At 44.5% G+C, this 20,467-nt stretch overlaps 1 long non-coding RNA gene and 1 pseudogene across 2 annotated transcripts in view; one reads left to right on the top strand and one right to left on the bottom strand.

The window, feature by feature from the left end:
* The window catches only part of LOC134939341 (uncharacterized), a 157,402-nt gene that overhangs the window by 89,066 nt on the left and 47,869 nt on the right, over positions 1-20,467 (bottom strand). Inside the window, exon 3 of one of the 2 annotated variants that reach the window (XR_010181397.1) lies at positions 9,203-9,749. The exons of the other annotated variant lie outside the window; for it this stretch is intronic. This is a non-coding gene — a long non-coding RNA (uncharacterized LOC134939341). Of the gene's footprint in view, positions 1-9,202; positions 9,750-20,467 lie in introns of those variants that run through there. 2 annotated transcript variants of the gene reach the window in all.
* On the top strand, positions 389-506 carry LOC134949865 (5S ribosomal RNA; annotated as a pseudogene).

The raw sequence follows: 20,467 nt of genomic DNA, 5'->3' as shown, positions 1-20,467 counted from the left end.
GTTGACCTTGGGTGAATAAATAGCACCTGTGGCTATTGGAGGTCAATGAGGAAACAAAAATCGGCTGGGGGCTGATTGAATCTGATCTGCGGTGTGTATGTGAACTCCCCAGATTTTGAGAGCAGTACTGAGTAGATGATAATGTGATACTACTGTGAAGAGATTGGAGTATAGGAGAATAGGTATAGGAAAGAGACAGAGAATCAGGTCTGATTCTTTGAAGTTCAGCCCAGGGGGCCGGTGAAGCACCTGGTTTTGGAGACCATCAGTGAATATCAGGTACCGCCAGTATCTCTATTCAGGAGCATCCAGTAATCTCATCAAAAAACTTTGGGACTTCTCAGAGCCTTAATACATGGTTCCAGGTGTCATCAAGAGGGATATACCTACCTGCCGTCAAACCACACTGAGTATGCCCAACCTCATCTGATCTTGGAAGCCAAGCACTGTGGGCCAGGTTAGTACCTGGTTGGGAGACCACCAGAGAATACTTGGTACTGCAGGTATTTATATCCAAATCCAGGACATAGGACCTAGAACCAAAGTATTATCTTCCATCCAAATTTTAGGAATTTCACATACTACTAACTATCAATGTGGAGCCCGGTTTACTAGATTGATTAATACCCCTTCCTTCCGCTATATTTCCATTTTGATTATAAGTACAGTTTATTTTTGTTACAAATTCGGAAGAAGGCAATATATTTTCTCTAACATCAGAGACACATACATAATTTCGCCCAAAGAGCTATCATGTCAAACTTGTATCACCAAATTTGATGTCTATTTGGATAGACAAAACTTTATGACAATTGTTGCTATCATCAGTATTATTATTTTCTCCTTTGCCTCATAGCCATTTTTTTAAGAGGGTTACTAATAAAAGTTATATTTTAAGTATTACAAGACCACATAATTTTCAAGAAAAGTGTGCCCCAGAAGAGACACATAGTCTTTCTTTTTTTCTTTTTTGGCTCCTGTACTATACAAGAACCATACACTTTTCTTTGACTAGTTTACTGAACTATTTCTGGGAGCACCGCCAACCCAGTGCCGAATACCAATTATTTGTTTGATATATGGCCATATGTTGGTTTATTTTAGAGCTATAGCTTTAACTGATATCATCTAAAGTACCAAGCATTTAGACTGAGTGATCCTGTGCAGACTCTACCAACCCCTTTTAGCCTACATAAACCGACAGGGTGGAATGAAGAGCAGAGCTGAAATGTCAGAGGTAACAAGAATTATCCTCTGGGCAGAAAAACACGCATTGGCGCTGTCAGCAATCTTCATTCCGGGAGTAGACAACTGGGAAGCGTACTTCCTCAGCAGACACGATCTCCATCCAGGAGAGTGGGGCCTCCATCCGGAGGTGTTCACAGAGGTGACAAATCTTTGGGAGGTACCTCAAAAAGACATGATGGCCTCCCATCTCAACAAGAAGCTTCGGAGGTACTTATCCAGGTTGAGAGACCCACAAGCAGAGGCGGTGGACACCCTGGTGACTCCATGGGTGTTCCAGTCAGTGTACGTGTTTCCTCTACTTCCACTCATTCCAAGGATTCTAAAACTCATAAAGAGAACAAGAGTTCAGACGATCCTCATTGTTCCGGACTGGCCAAGAAGGGCTTGGTACGCAGATCTTCTGGATCTACTGCTGGAAGATCCGAGGCCTCTTCCTCTTCGGGAGGACCTGTTACAACAGGGGCCATTCGCTTATCAAGACTTACCGCGGCTACGTTTGACGGCATGGAAGTTGAACGTCAGATATTAGCTCGGAAGGGCATTCCAAACAAGGTTATTCCTACCCTGATACAGGCAAGGAAAGGAGTAACGTCTAAGCATTACCATCGTGTTTGGAAGAAGTATGTCTCTTGGTGTGAATCCAAGAAGCTTTCTACAGTGGAGTTTCAGTCTCTTCCTGCAAGCAGGTGTGGATATGGGTCTGAGGTTGGGATCCGTAAAGGTCCAGATTTCGGCCCTATCCATTTTCTTCCAGAAACAGTTGGCTTCCCTCCCTGAGGTTCAGACTTTTTTGAAAGGGGTTCTGCACATCCAGCCTCCCTTTGTGCCACCTACGGCACCCTGGGATCTTAACGTGGTGTTACAGTTCCTCCAATTGGATTGGTTCGAGCCTCCTCCGGAGGTTGAGGTCAAGTTTCTCATTTGGAAGGCTGTCACTTTGTTGGCCTTAGCGTCTGCTAGACGTGTGTCGGAGTTGAGGGCTTTGTCTTGTAAGAGCCCCTACTTGATCTTCCATGAAGATAGGGCTGAGCTCCGGACACGTCAGCAGTTTCTTCCTAAGGTTGTCGGCTTTTCATATTAATCAACCTATTGTGGTGCCAGCTGCTACTGACTCCTCAATTACTTCAAAGTCCTTGGATGTGGTAAGGGCTCTGAAAATCTATGTGAAGAGGACTGCTCATCACAGAAAATCGGACTCTCTGTTTGTCCTCTATGATCCAAAGAAATTTGGGTGTCCTGCTTCTAAGCAGATGATCTCTCGCTGGATCAGGTTCACTATCCAGCATGCGTATTCTACGGCAGGATTATTGTGTCCAAAATCTGTTAAGGCCCACTCTACTCGTAAGGTGGGCTCTTCCTGGAGTGTCTCGGCTTTACAGCTTTGCCGAGCAGCTACTTAGTCGGGGTCGAACACGTTTGCTAAGTTCTACAAGTTCGACACTTTGGCCTCTGATGATCTGAAGTTTAGTCAATCAGTTCTGAAGGAGCCTTCGCGCTCTCCCTCCCGTTCTGGGAGCTTTGGTACATCCCCATGGTACTAATGTGGACCCCAGCATCCTCTAGGACGTAATTGAAAATAGGATTTTAATTACCTACCGGTAAATCCTTTTCTCGTAGTCCGTAGAGGATGCTGGGCGCTCGCCCAGCGCTTCATTATCCTGCAGTAGTTATTTGTTTCAGTACAACTTTGTTCTTAGTTAAGTACTGCGTTGTTACTTGGTTAAGTAATGTTTTCAGCTATTGCTGAGTTTCAAGCTAGTTAGCTTGGTTTGCCATGTTTGTGTGAGCTGGTATAAATCTCGCCACTATCTTTGTATTTCCTTCTCTCGAGGTATGTCTGTCTCCTCGGGCACAGTTTCTAGAATGAGTCTGGTAGGAGGGGCATAGAGGGAGGAGCCAGCCCACACTATTAAACTCTTAAAGTGCCAATGGCTCCTGGTGGGCCCGTCTATACCCATGGTACTAATGTGGACCCCAGAATCCTCTACGGACTACGAGAAAAGGATTTACCAGTAGGTAATTAAAATCCTATTTTTTACGCAGTGAGTGATTATCGTCCGACTGTGCATGAGACTAGGTTGCACTGCGCATGTGGCGCGACAGTGGTTGCAGTGATTTATTTGCAAGGTGATCGACATTTAGGGACCATTTGGCGGCGTGTCTCAGCCTGACTGTGATCCTGTATGCAGCTGCAATGAGTCCAGTGTCTTATTTCCTGCGCCCATGCTATGCGACCATAGGGCTATTGAGATGTTCGATAAACCACGATCTATGACCGATGCTTTATTTTTGGGGCTTGCAAAGCTGGTGGTGGGCATATTAATACAAATCCAGGTGGCTGCATCATTTGCATATTTTCACACAGTTGCTGCATACACATTCACAGCTCCCGCTGCATTATCGTACATCTCTGAATGAGGCCCGCTTTTAGCATGGCTATGCCATTACTGTGCTTTGACCACTTCTACACTTCTGCATATGTGGCCAGTACCTTACAAATAGACAGCCTGCCCCTACAAAATGGTACTGCATACACCAGAGACACTTGGTAAAGGGGAAAATAGTGGTAGTGATTGTACATGTATGCTGTGTTTCTTTAATGTGGAAGGCAGGAAGTTGCATCACTGCCTTCCACTAGTCATTCAGAAAGTGCCTCTGTAGGCATTGTTCACAGCATGACTGCAGGTAGTAAAGACACACTTCTGCAGCTCTCCAGACTCCTGTGGTGATTTGCACACAGACTAATTTACATGGTGTCATGTGCAGAACAGGTCTTGCGATACCGCTCACAGCCCTGTCATCCACAGCATGAATGATTGACACGCTGCAGCAGTTGGGGGGCAGAGCGGAGGCACCCCTGTTTTGTAGGTGTGATGGGTCCAGGGTCTTTGTCATCAGATGCAGACTTACTAGACCTGGGTGTCCGAATCTAACAGCTAGCCTGAGTAAGATTTAGTTTACGCACGCTAAATGGTGCCTAAATGGTCGTGATGGTGATCCAAGGCTGCATCCTCAAATGCAGAACTCGGATCTCGCAAATATATTTTCCTACAGACGCCTCCTGCTGCATTTGCATTTTAATTACACGGAATTGCACAGCCGCTTCTTTGCAGCTGTGCATTTCCTTGCAAACATGAATTAGGCCCAATGTCTGATTTCCGGTGACGCCATCGCAGAAGCATGGCTCAAGTAAAGCTGAATCAGGTAATTATAGACCAGTTAGTCTTACATCTATAGTGGGGAAAGTATTGGAAGGTATTCTAAGAGATAGTATTCAGAAGTTCCTTGAAACCAATAAGGTCATTAAAAGGAATCAACATGGGTTTATGAAGGACAGATCCTGTCAAACCAACTTACTTGGCTTTTATGAAACAGTAAGCGCAAACCTAGATCAGGGTAAAGACGTGGATGTAATCTTTTTAGACTTTGCCAAAGCGTTCGATACTGTACCACACATGAGACTTATCTACAAGCTACAAGAATCAGGGCTAGGAAGCACAATATGCACTTGGGTCAAAAACTGGTTAGATAATAGGAAGCAGCGCGTTGTGGTTAATGGATCTTTTTCAACTTGGACTGAAGTGCTAAGTGGTGTGCCGCAAGGCTCAGTATTAGGACCGCTATTGTTCAATATTTTCATTAACGACCTAACAGAAGGTCTAGAGAGCATGGTGTCAATTTTTGCAGATGATACCAAATTGTGTAAGGCTATAAATATAGAGGAGGATGCCGAGTCTCTTCAGAACGACTTAGTTAAATTAGAAGCATGGGCAGCCAAATGGAGAATGCGCTTCAACACAGACAAGTGTAAGGTAATGCACTGTGGTAACAAGAACATAAATTACACCTACCTACTAAATGGGGTAAAATTAGGGGATTCTGTACTGGAAAAGGACTTACGTGTCCTCATAGATAGCAAGCTAAGCAGTAGTACCCAAAGTAGGACTGCAGCAAAGAAGGCTAATAAGATATTAGCATGCATAAAACGGGGTATTGATGCTAGGGACGAGAGTATTATACTCCCGTTATATAAATCACTAGTGAGGCCACACCTTGAATACTGTGTACAATTCTGGGCACCGTACTACAAAAAGGATATCCTGGAGCTTGAAAAGGTACAGAGGAGGGCGACCAAACTAATTAAGGGCATGGAGACGATGGAATACAAGGAAAGGCTTGAAAGACTAGGCATGTGTACATTGGAAAAGCGGAGACTAAGAGGGGATATGATCAACATCTACAAATATATAAGGGGACAATACACAGAGCTTGCGCGGGACCTGTTTTTGGTAAGATCAACACAGAGGACTCGTGGACACTCGCTCAGGTTAGAGGAGAGGAGATTCCGCACAATACGGCGTAAAGGCTTTTTCACGGTAAGGACAATACGTGTTTGGAATTCCCTGCCCGAGGGAGTTGTAATGGCGGAATCTGTCAACACCTTTAAGAATGGGTTAGATAAATTCCTAATGGATAAGGATATCCAGGGGTATGGTGCATAGTCATGCATTATAGTTACTATAAATAGGGATAAAATGCAACAGCTGACAGCAGCATCAGTCAGAAATTTTAGTCAAATCATCATGCATAGGAGACCACAAATAGGTTGAACTCGATGGACAATTGTCTTTTTTCAACCTCAGATACTATGTTACTATGTTACTATGTAAGTTCAAGAAGGAATGGTGCATATACTGCTGTGCCGGACTCTCAGACAAATCAAAAAAGGTACAGGAATATACTGTACTTTGCTCAACATTTGTCCATTTGGAGAAGGAAGATCAAGAGGATCCAGACTCTATAATAAAAAAGTTTGATGAGATACAGTATGCTTACCAATAAAAATTTTTATAATGTCCACAGACATATCCAGTGGCGGCACTGGGGTCAGTGACACCCTAGTGCGGCCAAGAGACATGCTGCGCACGCTGAAGGTGCTTACCTGAAAAGGGTATGTGGCTTCCTTGGTAAGGGGCATGGCGTCGCAGAAGTCTCCCGCTGAAATCACCAGAGGGGAGATGTCCAGCATTCCCAGAGATGCTGGGCTGACCCTAGAGACCATGGCTGCACCTCCAGCTCCTTCTCAGTTATAGGAGCTGAGTTCTGCAAGATAATGTCACAGTACAGCACCCGGCTCCTGTCTCCGAGGAGGAGCTGGCATTTTGGTGTTACCCCTGGAAGTGTGATACCTGGGTGTATCCCGCACCCCCCCTTGTGACGCATCTGGCGGTCATTCCGAGTTGATTGCTCACTAGCAGTTTTTAGCAGCCATGCAAATGCTATGCCGCCGCCCACTGGGAGTGTATTTTAGCTTAGCAGAAGTGCGAACGAAAGGATCGCAGAGCGGCTACAAAATATTTTTGTGTAGTTTCAGAGTAGCTCAAAACCTACTCAGCGCTTGCGATCACTTCAGACTATTCAGTTCCGGATTTGACGTCACAAACCCGCCCAGCGTTCAGCCAGCCACGCCTGCGTTTTTCCTGGCACACCTGCGTTTTTCCGCACATTCCCTGAAAACGGTCAGTTGCCACCCAGAAACGCCCACTTCATGTCAACCACTCTGTGGCAAGCAGTGCGACTGAAATGCATTGCTAGACCCTGTGCAAAACTACATTGTTTGTTGTGCCCGTACGACGCGCGTGCGCATTGCGCAACATACGCATGCGCAGAACTGTCGATTTTTAGCCTGATCGCTGCGCAGCGAACAAATTCAGCTAGCGATCAACTCGGAATGACCACCTCTAGACATAACTTTTAACACTGCTGTACAGAGTCCCCTGATAGAATTCAGTCATACGATGCTAGTTTGAGACTTCTAGCAAAGAAATGTAATAATGTTGCATTAGCAAATGACCACATCAGAGATAGGATTGCGTGTGTGACTTACAATGATGTAGCGCGTGTACATTTAATATGAGAGACGGAATTAACACTGGACACTGATATACACATATAAATGCTGCATGAGCAGTCCTATCAAAGTACAGTGAAGTTCAAAAGTGACTCTGTTATATGTGACCTCCGGCAAAACATGCAGCAACATACAAGGTGTGTGAATTGCGGTGGTCGCCATTCTCATGAACGCCATTAATGTTCTGCTTTCAATAAATACCAGTCAGTGCGGGGAAAATCTTTGCTAGAACCTGTGCACAACCACAAAGAGCTTTGTACTCGTACGATGCGCGTGCGCATTGCGGCCCATACGCATGCGCAAAAATGTCACTTTTTTACCTGCTCGCTGCGCTGCAAAAATCGTCAGCGAGCATTCAACGCGGAATGACCCCCCATGTTAATACATTTACACATATAGGGCCTAATTCAGACCTAATCGTAGCCGTGCAAAATTTTGCACGGCTACGATCAGATACTCAGACATGCGGGGGTCGCCCAGCACAGGGCTAGTCCGCCCCACATGTCAGGCCCTACTCCCTCCCCTCCTCCGCACAAGTACAAAAGCATTGCGCAGCGGCGATGTTTTTTATACTTGTAGAGTAGCTCCCTACCAGCACAGCTCCTGCACGGTCCGGGCACGCCTGCGTTTCATGGACCGCGCCCCTAAAATGGCAGCCAAATGCCACCGGGCCGCCCCCTCCCGCCCAGCGAACACCTCTACCTGTCAATCAGGCAGAGGAAATCGCAGGGCTGAGACGGCTGTCGGCTGTCTGACATGCGCCGGCACACTGCGGCGTCGATGCATGCGCAGTTCAGACCTGATCAACTGGTGTGCGAAAATGCACAGCACCGATCAGGTCTGAATTAGGCCCATAGTCCAAAACAAAAAAATGCTTAATTACCTTAAAAGCTGGTTAATCATAGACCCAGATTGGGGTAATGGAGGTGTGGGGTGTGGTGCCTCTGGACTGGCTGAGCTGGATGGCCTTAGTGTGGCATACCTTTACATTCTATTAACACTTTTCACATACTAATTTCTTTAACACTATTTCTCCATTTTAATTACATCTCATTTTTGTATCACTTTCTCTATAGCTTCATCTTCCTAACACTAATTTATTAACACTATAGTTTTTTCACTGGTATGCTGCCCTGGTCTTTCTGGCTTATTCTGGTGCTTTGGGGTGCCGCACTCTGCACCTAGATATAGCACTAGGGACCCCAAATATACAGAGACGCCTTGATGCGGCTTTGGGGCTTATTCATACATTTGCGCAAATATATCTAACCGAGATCTCTGAATTCTAATATTGTGTGGGATTTATATCTGGTTACTGTTATCATTCAGGGTGCTGGGGGAAACAAAATGCCCTTTTTTTTTCTTACCTTAAAACCTGTCAGTAGAAATCATATTATTCGAGCACACTTATTTTTAATAGAAATTTACCATGTGACCCACATTCCCAAACCCAAGTTTAACTTACAATCAGCAGTAAATGAGGCAGTTCCCAGGTTTGAGTTAGCGCAGACTCAAGGACAATGACACTGAGCACTTAGTATGCAGATCAGAGCAGCTCTCACTGAAGGCCACAACATTGATATTCTGGGCACATGGGCCCCTGGCTCTAGATAAAGTCCTGGAGTTCCCTCACACAATGCTGATCGTTAATCCTCTTTGTAATGGTCAATTTACATGTTAGAAGATCTAAAAGACAGGAAGTGCCTAGTTTGGCTGCAAATTTTATTCTTCAATCCAACCCCTCCACTGCCCCATTAGTAAAATAGAGAGCCTCTAAATTTACTGTTGGCTGTTATGAGAACTACCATGGGGGCTTTCAAACATCTCAGGAGAACGGCAGATCTGGAGACAAGAGGAAATATGTGAGACTCAGGATGAATATTCATACACTTCATACGTACAAAAACAACCTTTCAGCACAAACAAACAAGTGTTTTCATACAACGATTCCAGTGTTAGACCCAGGCTCTGTCTTCTCATTATGGGCTCAGAAAACATCTCTTGAGATGTTGCTAGTTTTTGAGTTTTATTTATAACCAGTAAGTAAAATAGAGGACATTTGGTACAGTGAATCTCATCTGCACAACACAAAACGGCTGTAAAGTCCAATTTCGTGAAGTTGCACAATTCGATCTTGTGTATAGTTGTAGCGAGGGGTGTACGACTGGTGTCCGGGGAATGGCAAAGTCGCTGCCCTGATGGCAACCTTGTACAGCTTGCAGGGTACCATGGAGTAGGGATTGCTATTGATGGCTAGCTACCAACGATAGCTGGCCAAAATCATTGGTTGGTTGATCATTTTGCCATTGATGGTGGAGATCAGATGAAATCTTCCTCTGTGTAGAAAAGAAACAATATGAAGCTCTCTCTGTTGGGCTCTTCCATCACTGACCACATAAATGTGACGTGTCTCATCGCTTCTCTGCTATGCACACAGTGGCGGGTACTCGTTGTCCCTTCTCTCCGGCTTCACCTCAGTGTTATAGCTTGCTCCCAGTCTTCTTCCTGCCAGATGCAGACCTATGGGGAGACTCACTATCTACAGATCCCTTCCGTCTTCTGCGAATGTGTGACTTTCCAGTTGTCCCTTCTGTTATATATTAAGAGACCAAAAAACCAAAAGTTCACATATTTGCTCATTAAAGGGGAGATGTAAGAAATTAGGGTGGGATGTACTAAGCATCGCTTCCACAATGCGGTACATATTGCCACTTACCGCAGCTATACTAATCACATATGTCCTTTGCTATCACCGCACTTCCGGGTGCATGCGCAGAGGAACGTGGTGACCCCCATGATGAAATGCTGGGAGGGATCCAATTGTATCCCTCTCGGGCAGAATGCAGAAAGAAGTCCATAGGATTCTATAAAATAACGCAAAAGCTGGCGTTACCCACCGCATCGAAGCCTAGGATTGAGGGGCTTAGTACACACGGTAAATGCGACCAAACTCACAAAAGCAGTCTTTTTCGGGGGTTTTGGCTGAATTGATGTACTAAGCGTACAGGACCCCCCTGTTTACCGCATTTTCCTAATGTACTATCCCCCGGCCACCAAGTCAGCGCCGTGGAGGGGCTTGCCAGCTTTTGTTGGCGATACCCCATAGAAGCCTATGGGCTTCTCTCCGCACCGCTGTGTGAGGGATCCGATCGGATCCCTCACAACATGGCCCACGCGGCCACCCCTGTGATTCTGCACATGTGCAGAATGACACAGGCGGCCGAAACCTGGAAGTCAGGGAGACGCCGGGGATCGCGAAGGACGGCTCTTAATGGAAGAGCTGTCCTTCGCAATTCTGAGCGCTTATGTAAATACATATGCGCTTAGCATCGTGGCGATGGGCGGCGATGTCACATACTACATCCCGCCCTAAAGGAGATAAAGTCTAGAAGTTGCTCTTAACAACCAATCAGATTGTAGCTATTATTTACCTAGCACAGTCTATAAAATGACAGCTAGAATCTGGTTGGTTGCAATGGGCAACAGCTCCACTTTTTCCTTTTAAAAGTTGTAGTAAAACTAGGGATTATATTCTTCTTTGCCTTAATCATCTTTTTTCTCCACACTTGTATAGAGAACCTTGTGCATATGAAATATATATTTGAGTTAATGAAGATTTTGATCCAAAATAATAAATTAAAATCATGATTACAGCATCTAAAATATTGTCTTTTTTAATTCTCATTTGCCTTAATCATCTTTTTGTGAACTGAAATCTTGATCCATGCCTATTGCGTGGTTTTTTTAAATACATAATTTTTTAAAATATGTTGTGCTGTGTCCGTCCTCCTAGTATATACATCCAAGGGCTGCTGCTGCTCGGTCCAGCTACCTTGGTGCAACCTTTTGGCCTAATCTAGATAAAAACAAAAATTGTGAGCTGTGATGTGTTCAGAATACCCTGGAAATGAGTGGAAATTAATGTTATTGGGGTTAATACTGTAGGAACAAAAACACCCCCAAATTCTGTTATTTTAGCTGTTTTTATGTTTTTTGCTTTTCAGAAAAATACAGATCCAAAACCAAAACCAAAATTATGTATTTAAAAAAAAAATACACAATAGGCATGGCTCAAGATTTCAGTGGCAAAACCAATCCAGATCCAAAACACGAACGGAGATCCAGATCAAAAACCAAAACACAGAACCTGAAAAATGGCCTGGCGCACACTCCTAAGTAAAACCATTCCTAAGTTCTGTAGTACTTTGCTTTTTTAGGTGTTCTGAGTTGCCCCCTGGAGGGCACAACATTTTTTTTTAAATATTAATGGTATGGGATTTCGACACAGGATTTACTAGAGAAGTAGTTTGGCAACATTAATGCATGTTAACATGGTTGGAATGCTATTTAAAGCATTTTAACCATGTCAATATTATAACTTTACAATCATCTTTAAAGTTGTAATGCCGACATGACTAAAATGCTTCCTGATATTCTATATTGAGGCAATCTTTTATTTCAAAACATGCCATTCTTCGGGCAGGCTGCTTTTGCTCGATTGACCATGGATGGTCAATCAAGCAAAAGTTGAAACAAATGTGAAAACCCCCCAAAAACTTGTGTCAACCATTGCCATGATGACCTTTTGAACATGTTGACCTTAAGCACTGTTTACCTCTTGACCATGTCGACCTAATGCATATGGTGTCGACATATTGACCGTCTATCTAGTCAGTGTGGCTCTCTCAACCGGATACTAAGAAGGTTATGGTTCTGTGCTATCATGGCGTTTGGTTTAGCAGTAACATATTATACTTAGGGTAGATGTACTAAGCCTTGGAGAGAGATAAAGCAGCAAGAGATAAAGTACCAGCCAAACAGCTCCTAACTGTCATAATTTAAACACAGCCTGTAACATGGCAGTTAGGAGCTGATTGTCTGGTACTTTATCTCTCTCCAAGGATTAGTACATTTTCCCCTTAGCAGATAATTGACTCTGGACTGGGATTGGCGCAGGGCAAGTACCCAGAAGGATTTAGATAATAGAATCCTCCTGCTGGATGCATGAATTGAGCCGTCATCTCTTCAAGAGCAAATGCATTCCTATACACACAGACATGTCTCTATGGAGGACGTAGGTATGGAAGAGCTTCTTATAATGGGCCATTCATACATACGTAACTAATAGCCATATTATGCCAGTTCCGGATTAATAAAAACCTCAATGAATAGTGAATACCATGAGTGGCAAGCTAGCTGAATGGTCACAGATTTACTAATTACTCTGCTTCAGTTGATATCAAATAGTGAGAGACAGATAAAACAACAAGAGAGACTACAAGTCTGACAAAAAAGAACATGATGCTCTTGCACAGCCCAGATAAAGTGAAGGGATGCTACTGAATGGAGAAGTCAATGCGGTTTTCTTACCAGGTTGCACGGTAGAGAAACATCCGTCACCCTGTGACATTCCTGTGAAACCTTTCCCTGTGTGACCGGTTAGGCTGGCATTTTTCCATAGTGGAAACAGGGGAAACACCTGAAATAGTGGGTCTGGCACTGGAAAATACATAAGTAGCACCACTGCGATGTCTGGCTGCTCACATCACCACTTATTAAGTTGAGGAAGCTTCGCTCATTTACCTGTCATCTCTGTGGCTTGCGAGGAAGAATGAGTGAAAATTTATCAACCTTGAGTACCTTTATGACCGTTCCGGAGATATATCATGGCGATCGGGATGTAGTCAAAAGGTCAACAATAGTTATATTCATAATGTCACCACAATGTCGGCAGGCATGTCAACATTCTCAGACATTTTGACGGGTAACATGTTGACTTTGTTAGTATTAGGCTGTGGATGGGAGGGTTAGGGTTGGGCTGCAGGTGGGAGGTTAGGGTTGGCCTGTGGGTGGTAGGGTTAGTGTTAGGTAGTGTGGGGGAGGATTAGGGTTAGGCAGCAGGTGGTAGGGTCAGGGTTGAGCTGCGGGTGGGATGATTAGGGTTAGGCTGCAGGTCGAAGGGTTAGCATTAGGCAGTGGGTGGGAGAGTTAGGGATGGGCTGAGTGGGAGAGTTAGGGATATGGGTGGGAGAGTTAGGGTTAGGCAGCGGTTGGGAGGGTTAGGGTTAGGCTGCAGGTGGGAGGGTCAGGGTTGGGCTGTGGGTGAGATGATTAGGGTTAGGCTGCAGGTGGAAGGGTTAGCATTAGGCAGCGGGTGGGAGGGTTAGGGATGGGCTGTGGGTGGGAGAGTTAGGGATATGGGTGGGAGAGTTAGGGTTAGGCTGCGGGTGGGTGGGCTAGTGTTGGGCTGTGGGTAGGAGGGTTACGCTGCCGGTGGGAGGGTTTCGGGTTGGACTGCAGGAGGGGAGAGTTAGGGTTAGGCAGCGGTTGGGAGGGTTAGGGTTAGGCTGCAGGTGGGAGGGTCAGGGTTGGGCTGTGGGTGGGATGGTTAGGGTTTTGGGAAGGAGGGTTAGGCTGCGAGTGGGAGGGTTAGGTTTGGGCTGCAGGAGGGGAGGGTTAAGCACTACAGGAAGGGTTAGGAGCAGAGATTAGGGTGAGAAGGAAAACTACATACCAGAACACTGGAGACAGCAGGCCTGGAACTGGGAATGACGGTCACATGACTGTTGGGACCCAGAAGATGCTGCTGGAGCCGCCAGGAGAAGGTAAGTCACCGCTGGACCACTAGGATGAAATGTCAACATTTCATCACTGTCTACATCAGGCCTGGCCAACCTGTGACTCTCCAGCTGTTGTGAAACTACAAGTCTCAGCATGCCCTTCTACACTTTTGCTATAAGGAAATGCTAAAACTGTAGCAGAGCATGGTGGGATGTATAGCTTCACAACAGCTGGAGAGCCACAGGTTGGCCAGGCCTGCTCCAGATGATGAATGTCGACATGATCACTGTCAATATTATGACCATGTTGACATTATGACCATGTTGACATGTTGACATTTCCTACCATAGCCACAGAGATCTGAATCGCCTCACTAATTTTATCACTTCTTTATGGGTCCGATATTATATGTTGACAGCAGTGACCGCCAGAGTGTCAACAGCATGTTATCATCAAGTTTCAAGTTGTAATGTCGACACAGTTAAAATACTGTAAATAATATTATGTGTTGGCAGTCTCTGGTCAACATTGTGACAGCATCGCTGTTACCTAATGACCTCCCCCTATATTGTTAATTTCCCAAGAGCAGTATAGCACAAAGAATTATTTATTCTTTTAACTACTAGCAAAAAATGAATCTTATGACACTTTGATGCATGAGGTAATTTGTCTTCCTAGGACATCAGGGTGATAGAATAAATCCAACCCAACACACGCAGGGTTATGGCTTTAGTAAAATTACTGTTTATAATCACAGAAAACAATGGCAATTTGAAATAACAACAACTTTATAAATGAATAGTACCGCTCATTCTCTGTCTCCTCACATGACTCCACCTCCCCCGCCCTACTTCCTCTAACAGCAGGTGACCCCCACGGTTCTGTTCTTGGACCTCTCCTGTTCTCTCTATATACATCCTCTTTAGGTGAGCTTATTATCTCTATGCTGATGATACTCAAACCTACCTTTCCTCTCCTGACCTCTCTCCCTTTTGCCTCACTCGTATCTCCATCTGTTTCTCTGCTATCTCTTCTTGGATGTCCCAGCACTTTCTTAACCTCACCTCCCACAGTTTCATTATTAACGAGACAACTATCTCTTCTAGCCCCCAAGTACGCTGTCTTGGAGTTATTTGAGTTACCCTTGACTCCTCCCCTTCCTTTATACCACACATTCAGCACCACGCTCAGTCCTGTTATTTCCATATCAACAATATTTCCAGGATTAGACCCTTTCTCTCCCTGGATGCTACTAAAACCCTTATCTACTCACTGGTCATCTCCAGACTGGACAACAGTAATCTCCTCCTATCTGGCCTCCCTGACAACTGCCTCTCTCTACTCCAATCTATCTTCACTGCTGTTGCCCATCTAATCTTTCTCTCCAAACATACTACATCTGCCTCCTCTCTCTCTCTTGCAAGACCTACAATGGCTCCCCTTCCCCTACAGAATTCAATTCAAACGTATCACACTCACTTATAAGGCCCTCACTCATTCCTTTCTCATTTACATCTCTGACCTTATCTCCCTTTACACTCCTGCCCGTCCTCTTTGCTCCACAAATGCACACCGCCTCTCCTGCCAACAGATTACTTCCTCCAATTCCTGCCTCCAAGATTTTGTATGTGTTGCTTCCAATCCCTGGAATTTTCTACCACTCATAAATGGTGGCAAACTGCTCTAATCAAGCTGGTAACAATCCTCAGGTGCTGCGGTAGGGGGTTACTCTAAACAAGAAAAACAAAAGGGATTTTTCCCACGCACTCTGCAGGCTGTTAGTAAGAAGAACTATATACTATGTAATAATAGAAAATGTAGAGCTCTTCGTTACATATGTTTTGCAAAAGATATGATAAGCCTCCAGGCCACTTCACGGCTGCTCTATTACTGGAGGTCCCTAACTAAGCATAAGTCCAGGGCTTGGACCCCACAAAGTCGGCTCAGGCCCGACCACCCTAGGGCAGCACACCATTGAAATACTAAAGTGTTAATATTTGTTAAGAAAGAAGCAGAAGCTATGGGTTAGAAAGTGCTACAGAAATAAGGGTGTTAATAAAATACTCAAAAGAGTAATATTAGTGAAAAAATAGGAGTGTTACATAAGTGCTAAATAAATAATATGGCGTGCTGCCCCAAGGTAGCCCAGTCACACCAGACCTGAGGGGTACCACTCCCCAAACTCACACACAGCATAATAATAATAATAATAATAATAATAATAATAATAATCATCATCACTATGGGTCATACAATTGCTTACTGTACGGCCACATGATAATGGCACATACAAAACTTATCCAGATTGAGAGCTAGCTTACCTGGAGGTACCCCTGTATCCTCCAAACGGCACCAAAGGACCCAGCATGCCCTCCTAATGCTGGCTCCATCTATGCCTCACATCTAGGCTGTACATTAAGCAATTGTATGACCCATAGTGATTATTATTATTATTATTATTATTATTATTATGCTATGTGTGAGTTTGGAGAGTGGTACCCCTCAGGTCTGGTGTGACTGGGCTACCTTGGGGCAGCATGCCATATTATTTATTTAGCACTTATGGAACACTTCTATTTTTTCACTAATAATACTCTTTTGAGTATTTTATTAACACCCTTATTTCTGTAGCACTTTCTAACCCATAGCTACTGCTTCTTTCTTAACACATATTAACACTTTAGTATTTTAATGGTGTGCTGCCCTAGGGTGGTTGGGCCTGAGCCGACTTTGTGGGGTCAAAGCCCTGGACTTATGCTTAGTTAGGGACCTCCAGTAATAGAGCAGCCGTGAAGTGGCCTGGAGGCTTATCATATCTTTTGCAAAATATATGTAGCGAAGAGCTCTACATTTTCTATTATTACATAGTATATAGTTCTTCTTACTAACAGCCAGCAGAGTGCGTGGGAAAAATCCCTTTTGTTTTTCTTGTCTAGAGTAACCCCCTCCCGCAGCACCTGAGGATTGTTACCAGCTTGATTAGAGCAGTTTGCCACCATTTATTGCAGATCAGTGAGGCATAGATGGAGTCAGCATTAGGAGGGCATGCTGGGTCCTGTGGTGCCATTTGGAGGATACAGGGGTGCCTCCAGGTAAGCTAGCTCTCAATCTGGATATGTTTTGTATGTGCCATTATCATGTGGCCGTACATTAAGCAATTGTATGACCCATAGTGATTATTATTATTATTATTATTATTATGCTGTGTGTGAGTTTGGGGAGTGGTACCCCTCAGGTCTGGTGTGACTGGGCTACCTTGGGGTAGCACGCCATATTATTTATTTAGCATTTATGTAACACTCCTATTTTTTCACTAATATTACTCTTTTGAGTATTTTATTAACACCCTTATTTCTGTAGCACTTTCTAACCCATAGCTTCTGCTTCTTTCTTAACACATATTAACACTTTAGCATTTCAATGGTGTGCTGCCCTAGGGTGGTCGGGCCTAAGCCACCTTTGTGGGGTCCAAGCCCTGGACTTATGCTTAGTTAGGGACCTCCAGTAATAGAGCAGCCGTGAAGTGGCCTGGAGGCTTATCATATCTTTTGCAAAACATATGTAACGAAGAGCTCTACATTTTCTATTATTACATAGTATATAGTTCTTCTTACTAACAGCCAGCAGAGTGCGTGGGAAAAATCCCTATTGTTTTTCTTGTCTAGAGTAACCCCCTCCCGCAGCACCTGAGGATTGTTCCCAGCTTGATTAGAGCAGTTTGCCACCATTTATTGCAGATCAGTGAGGCATAGATGGAGCCAGCATTAGGAGGGCATGCTGGGTCCTGTGGTGCCATTTGGAGGATACAGGGGTGCCTCCAGGTAAGCTACCTCTCAATCTGGATATGTTTTGTATGTGCCATTATCATGTGGCCGTACATTAAGCAATTGTATGACCCATAGTGATTATTATTATTATTATTATTATTATTATTATTATGCTGTGTGTGAGTTTGGGGAGTGGTACCCCTCAGGTCTGGTGTGACTGGGCTACATTGGGGTAGCACGCCATATTATTTATTTAGCACTTATGTAACACACCTATTTTTTCACTAATATTACTCTTTTGAGTATTTTATTAACACCCTTATTTCTGTAGCACTTTCTAACCCATTGCTTCTGCTTCTTTCTTAACACATATTAACACTTTAGTATTTCAATGGCGTGCCGCCCTAGGGTGGTCGGGCCTGAGCCGACTTTGTGGGGTCCAAGCCCTGGACTTATGCTTAGTTAGGGACCTCCAGTAATAGAGCAGCCGTGAAGTGGCCTGGAGGCTTATCATATCTTTTGCAAAACATTTGTAACGAAGAGCTCTACATTTTCTATTATTACATAGTATATAGTTCTTCTTACTAACAGCCAGCAGAGTGCGTGGGAAAAATCCCTTTTGTTTTTCTTGTCTAGAGTAACCCCCTCCCGCAGCACCTGGGGATTGTTACCAGCTTGATTAGAGCAGTTTGCCACCATTTATTGCAGTTCAGTGAGGCATAGATGGAGCCAGCATTAGGAGGGCATGCTGGGTCCTGTGGTGCCATTTGGAGGATACAGGGGTGCCTCCAGGTAAGCTAGCTCTCAATCTGGATATGTTTTGTATGTGCCATTATCATTTGGCCGTACATTAAGCAATTGTATGACCCATAGTGATTATTATTATTATTATTATTATTATTATTATGCTGTGTGTGAGTTTGGGGAGTGGTACCCCTCAGGTCTGGTGTGACTGGGCTACCTTGGGGTAGCACGCCATATTATTTATTTAGCACTTATGTAACACACCTATTTTTTCACTAATATTACTCTTTTGAGTATTTTATTAACACCCTTATTTCTGTAGCACTTTCTAACCCATAGCTTCTGCTTCTTTCTTAACACATATTAACACTTTAGTATTTCAATGGTGTGCTGTCCTAGGGTGGTCGGGCCTAAGTCGACTTTGTGGGGTCCAAGCCCTGGACTTATGCTTAGTTAGGGACCTCCAGTAATAGAGCAGCCGTGAAGTGGCCTGGAGGCTTATCATATCTTTTGCAAAACATTTGTAACGAAGAGCTCTACATTTTCTATTATTACATAATATATAGTTCTTCTTACTAACAGCCAGCAGAGTGCGTGGGAAAAATCCCTTTTGTTTTTATTTTCTACCTCTCCCCATCAGAATCTCCACCTCTCTACAAAACTTCAACCTGGCTCTCAAGACCCACTTCTTCACAAGCCCAGCCTAATCTCATCCTAACCCTCTGTTCCACACTCACTGTCTACACCATCTGTGTCACCCTTGCCTGTCTACCTCATCCCTTTAGAATGTAAGCTCTCACAAGCAGGGCCCTCTTCCCTCATGTGCTTTTCCTTCTCTTACTTAGACTATCTTCTACTCCTTACTCCTTACATCGGAAGTTCGGAACCTAGAAAAGAGTCTTTTCTTTCTTATTCAGTTTGCCTTACATCGGAACCTAGCCCTCAGTTTCGGCCACCCTGATGCTTCTTTCAGTGTCACGTCCACTGATGCAGGAATGTTTATATCTACCCTGTATTTGTCCTACATTGTCTTACATACCTCCCAACTGTCCCGATTTTCACGGGACAGTCCGTTTTTTGGGGACTGTCCCGCTGTCCCACCCGCGGGCCACAGTGTCCCGCGGTGGGGGGGCAGTTGGGAAGCTCCTGTCACTGCTGCTCTGCTTAGCAGAGCAGCGGAGAATAGAAGCTGTGCGCACGTGCATAGTGTCTATTCACTGAAGACAGAAGGAGAGGGGGCATGCCAGCAGCTCAGAGAGCGCTGGGCATGTCCCCCCAGTGCAGAAAATGGAGGGCGTGACTCGCGATTGTGGCAACCCTGTGAAGCCACGCCCCTTTTCACATGCCACGACCCCTTTTCAAAAACGGGTGCGGCATTGCCGCACTGATGTCCCTCTTCCACAGGATTCAATGTTGGGAGGTATGGTCTTATACTCTATGGGGGACATTTACTAAGCAGTGATAAGAGCGGAGAAGTGAGCCAGTGTAGAAGTTGCCCCATCAACCAATCAGCAGCTCTGTATCATTTTATATTATGGAAATTATAGATGGTACTTCAGTGCTGATTGGTTGCCATGGGCAACTTCTCCACTGGCTCACTTCTCCGCTCTTATCACTGCTTAGTAAATGTCCCCCTAAGTCGCTGTTTTTCTTATTTTTCTTATTTGCTTATGCACTTTGTTAAGTGCAGCGGAAGCCTTGTGGCACCATGCAAATAAATGATTATAATAATGGTTAATAATGCACTTCATCTTACTTCATCTTTCTTCTTAATAGAGCTTATGTCCTGTAAATGCTGATTTACTTACAGGACTAAAAGCAATACCTTATTACACTAAAATTCAAGCTGCTGCGGCCGCTGTATGTAATCCTAAACCTACGTACCTTTTACTCTGCGTACAAGTGCCCGTACCGTGTGCGCACTTTGCGTACACATGCCGCGACGGACGTACAAAGTACACGCAGTGCATACACACACACACACAGACACACTGAGAGCACAATGCAGCTGCATGTGTGGCTGAAATACACTTTAAACCTTAGCAGGAAGGAGACACGACACCAATTGTATTTAAGATGTTGGGCTCCGACCCACCAACATATAATTGCTGAAAGGGGGTTACACAACAGATATACAATCACAATAACAGAAAAGAGGCTACAATCAATGGTACATACGTTTGGTTTCACCAGCACCACACGGTCCGGTGTTCAGTCAATCAAGCAAGATGACCTT

Source organism: Pseudophryne corroboree, chromosome 1 (genome assembly GCF_028390025.1).
Source record: "Pseudophryne corroboree isolate aPseCor3 chromosome 1, aPseCor3.hap2, whole genome shotgun sequence".
NCBI lineage: Eukaryota > Metazoa > Chordata > Amphibia > Anura > Myobatrachidae > Pseudophryne > Pseudophryne corroboree.
The sequence above is the reverse complement of the archived record's forward strand: the minus strand, read 5'-3'. Positions and strand labels throughout refer to the sequence as shown.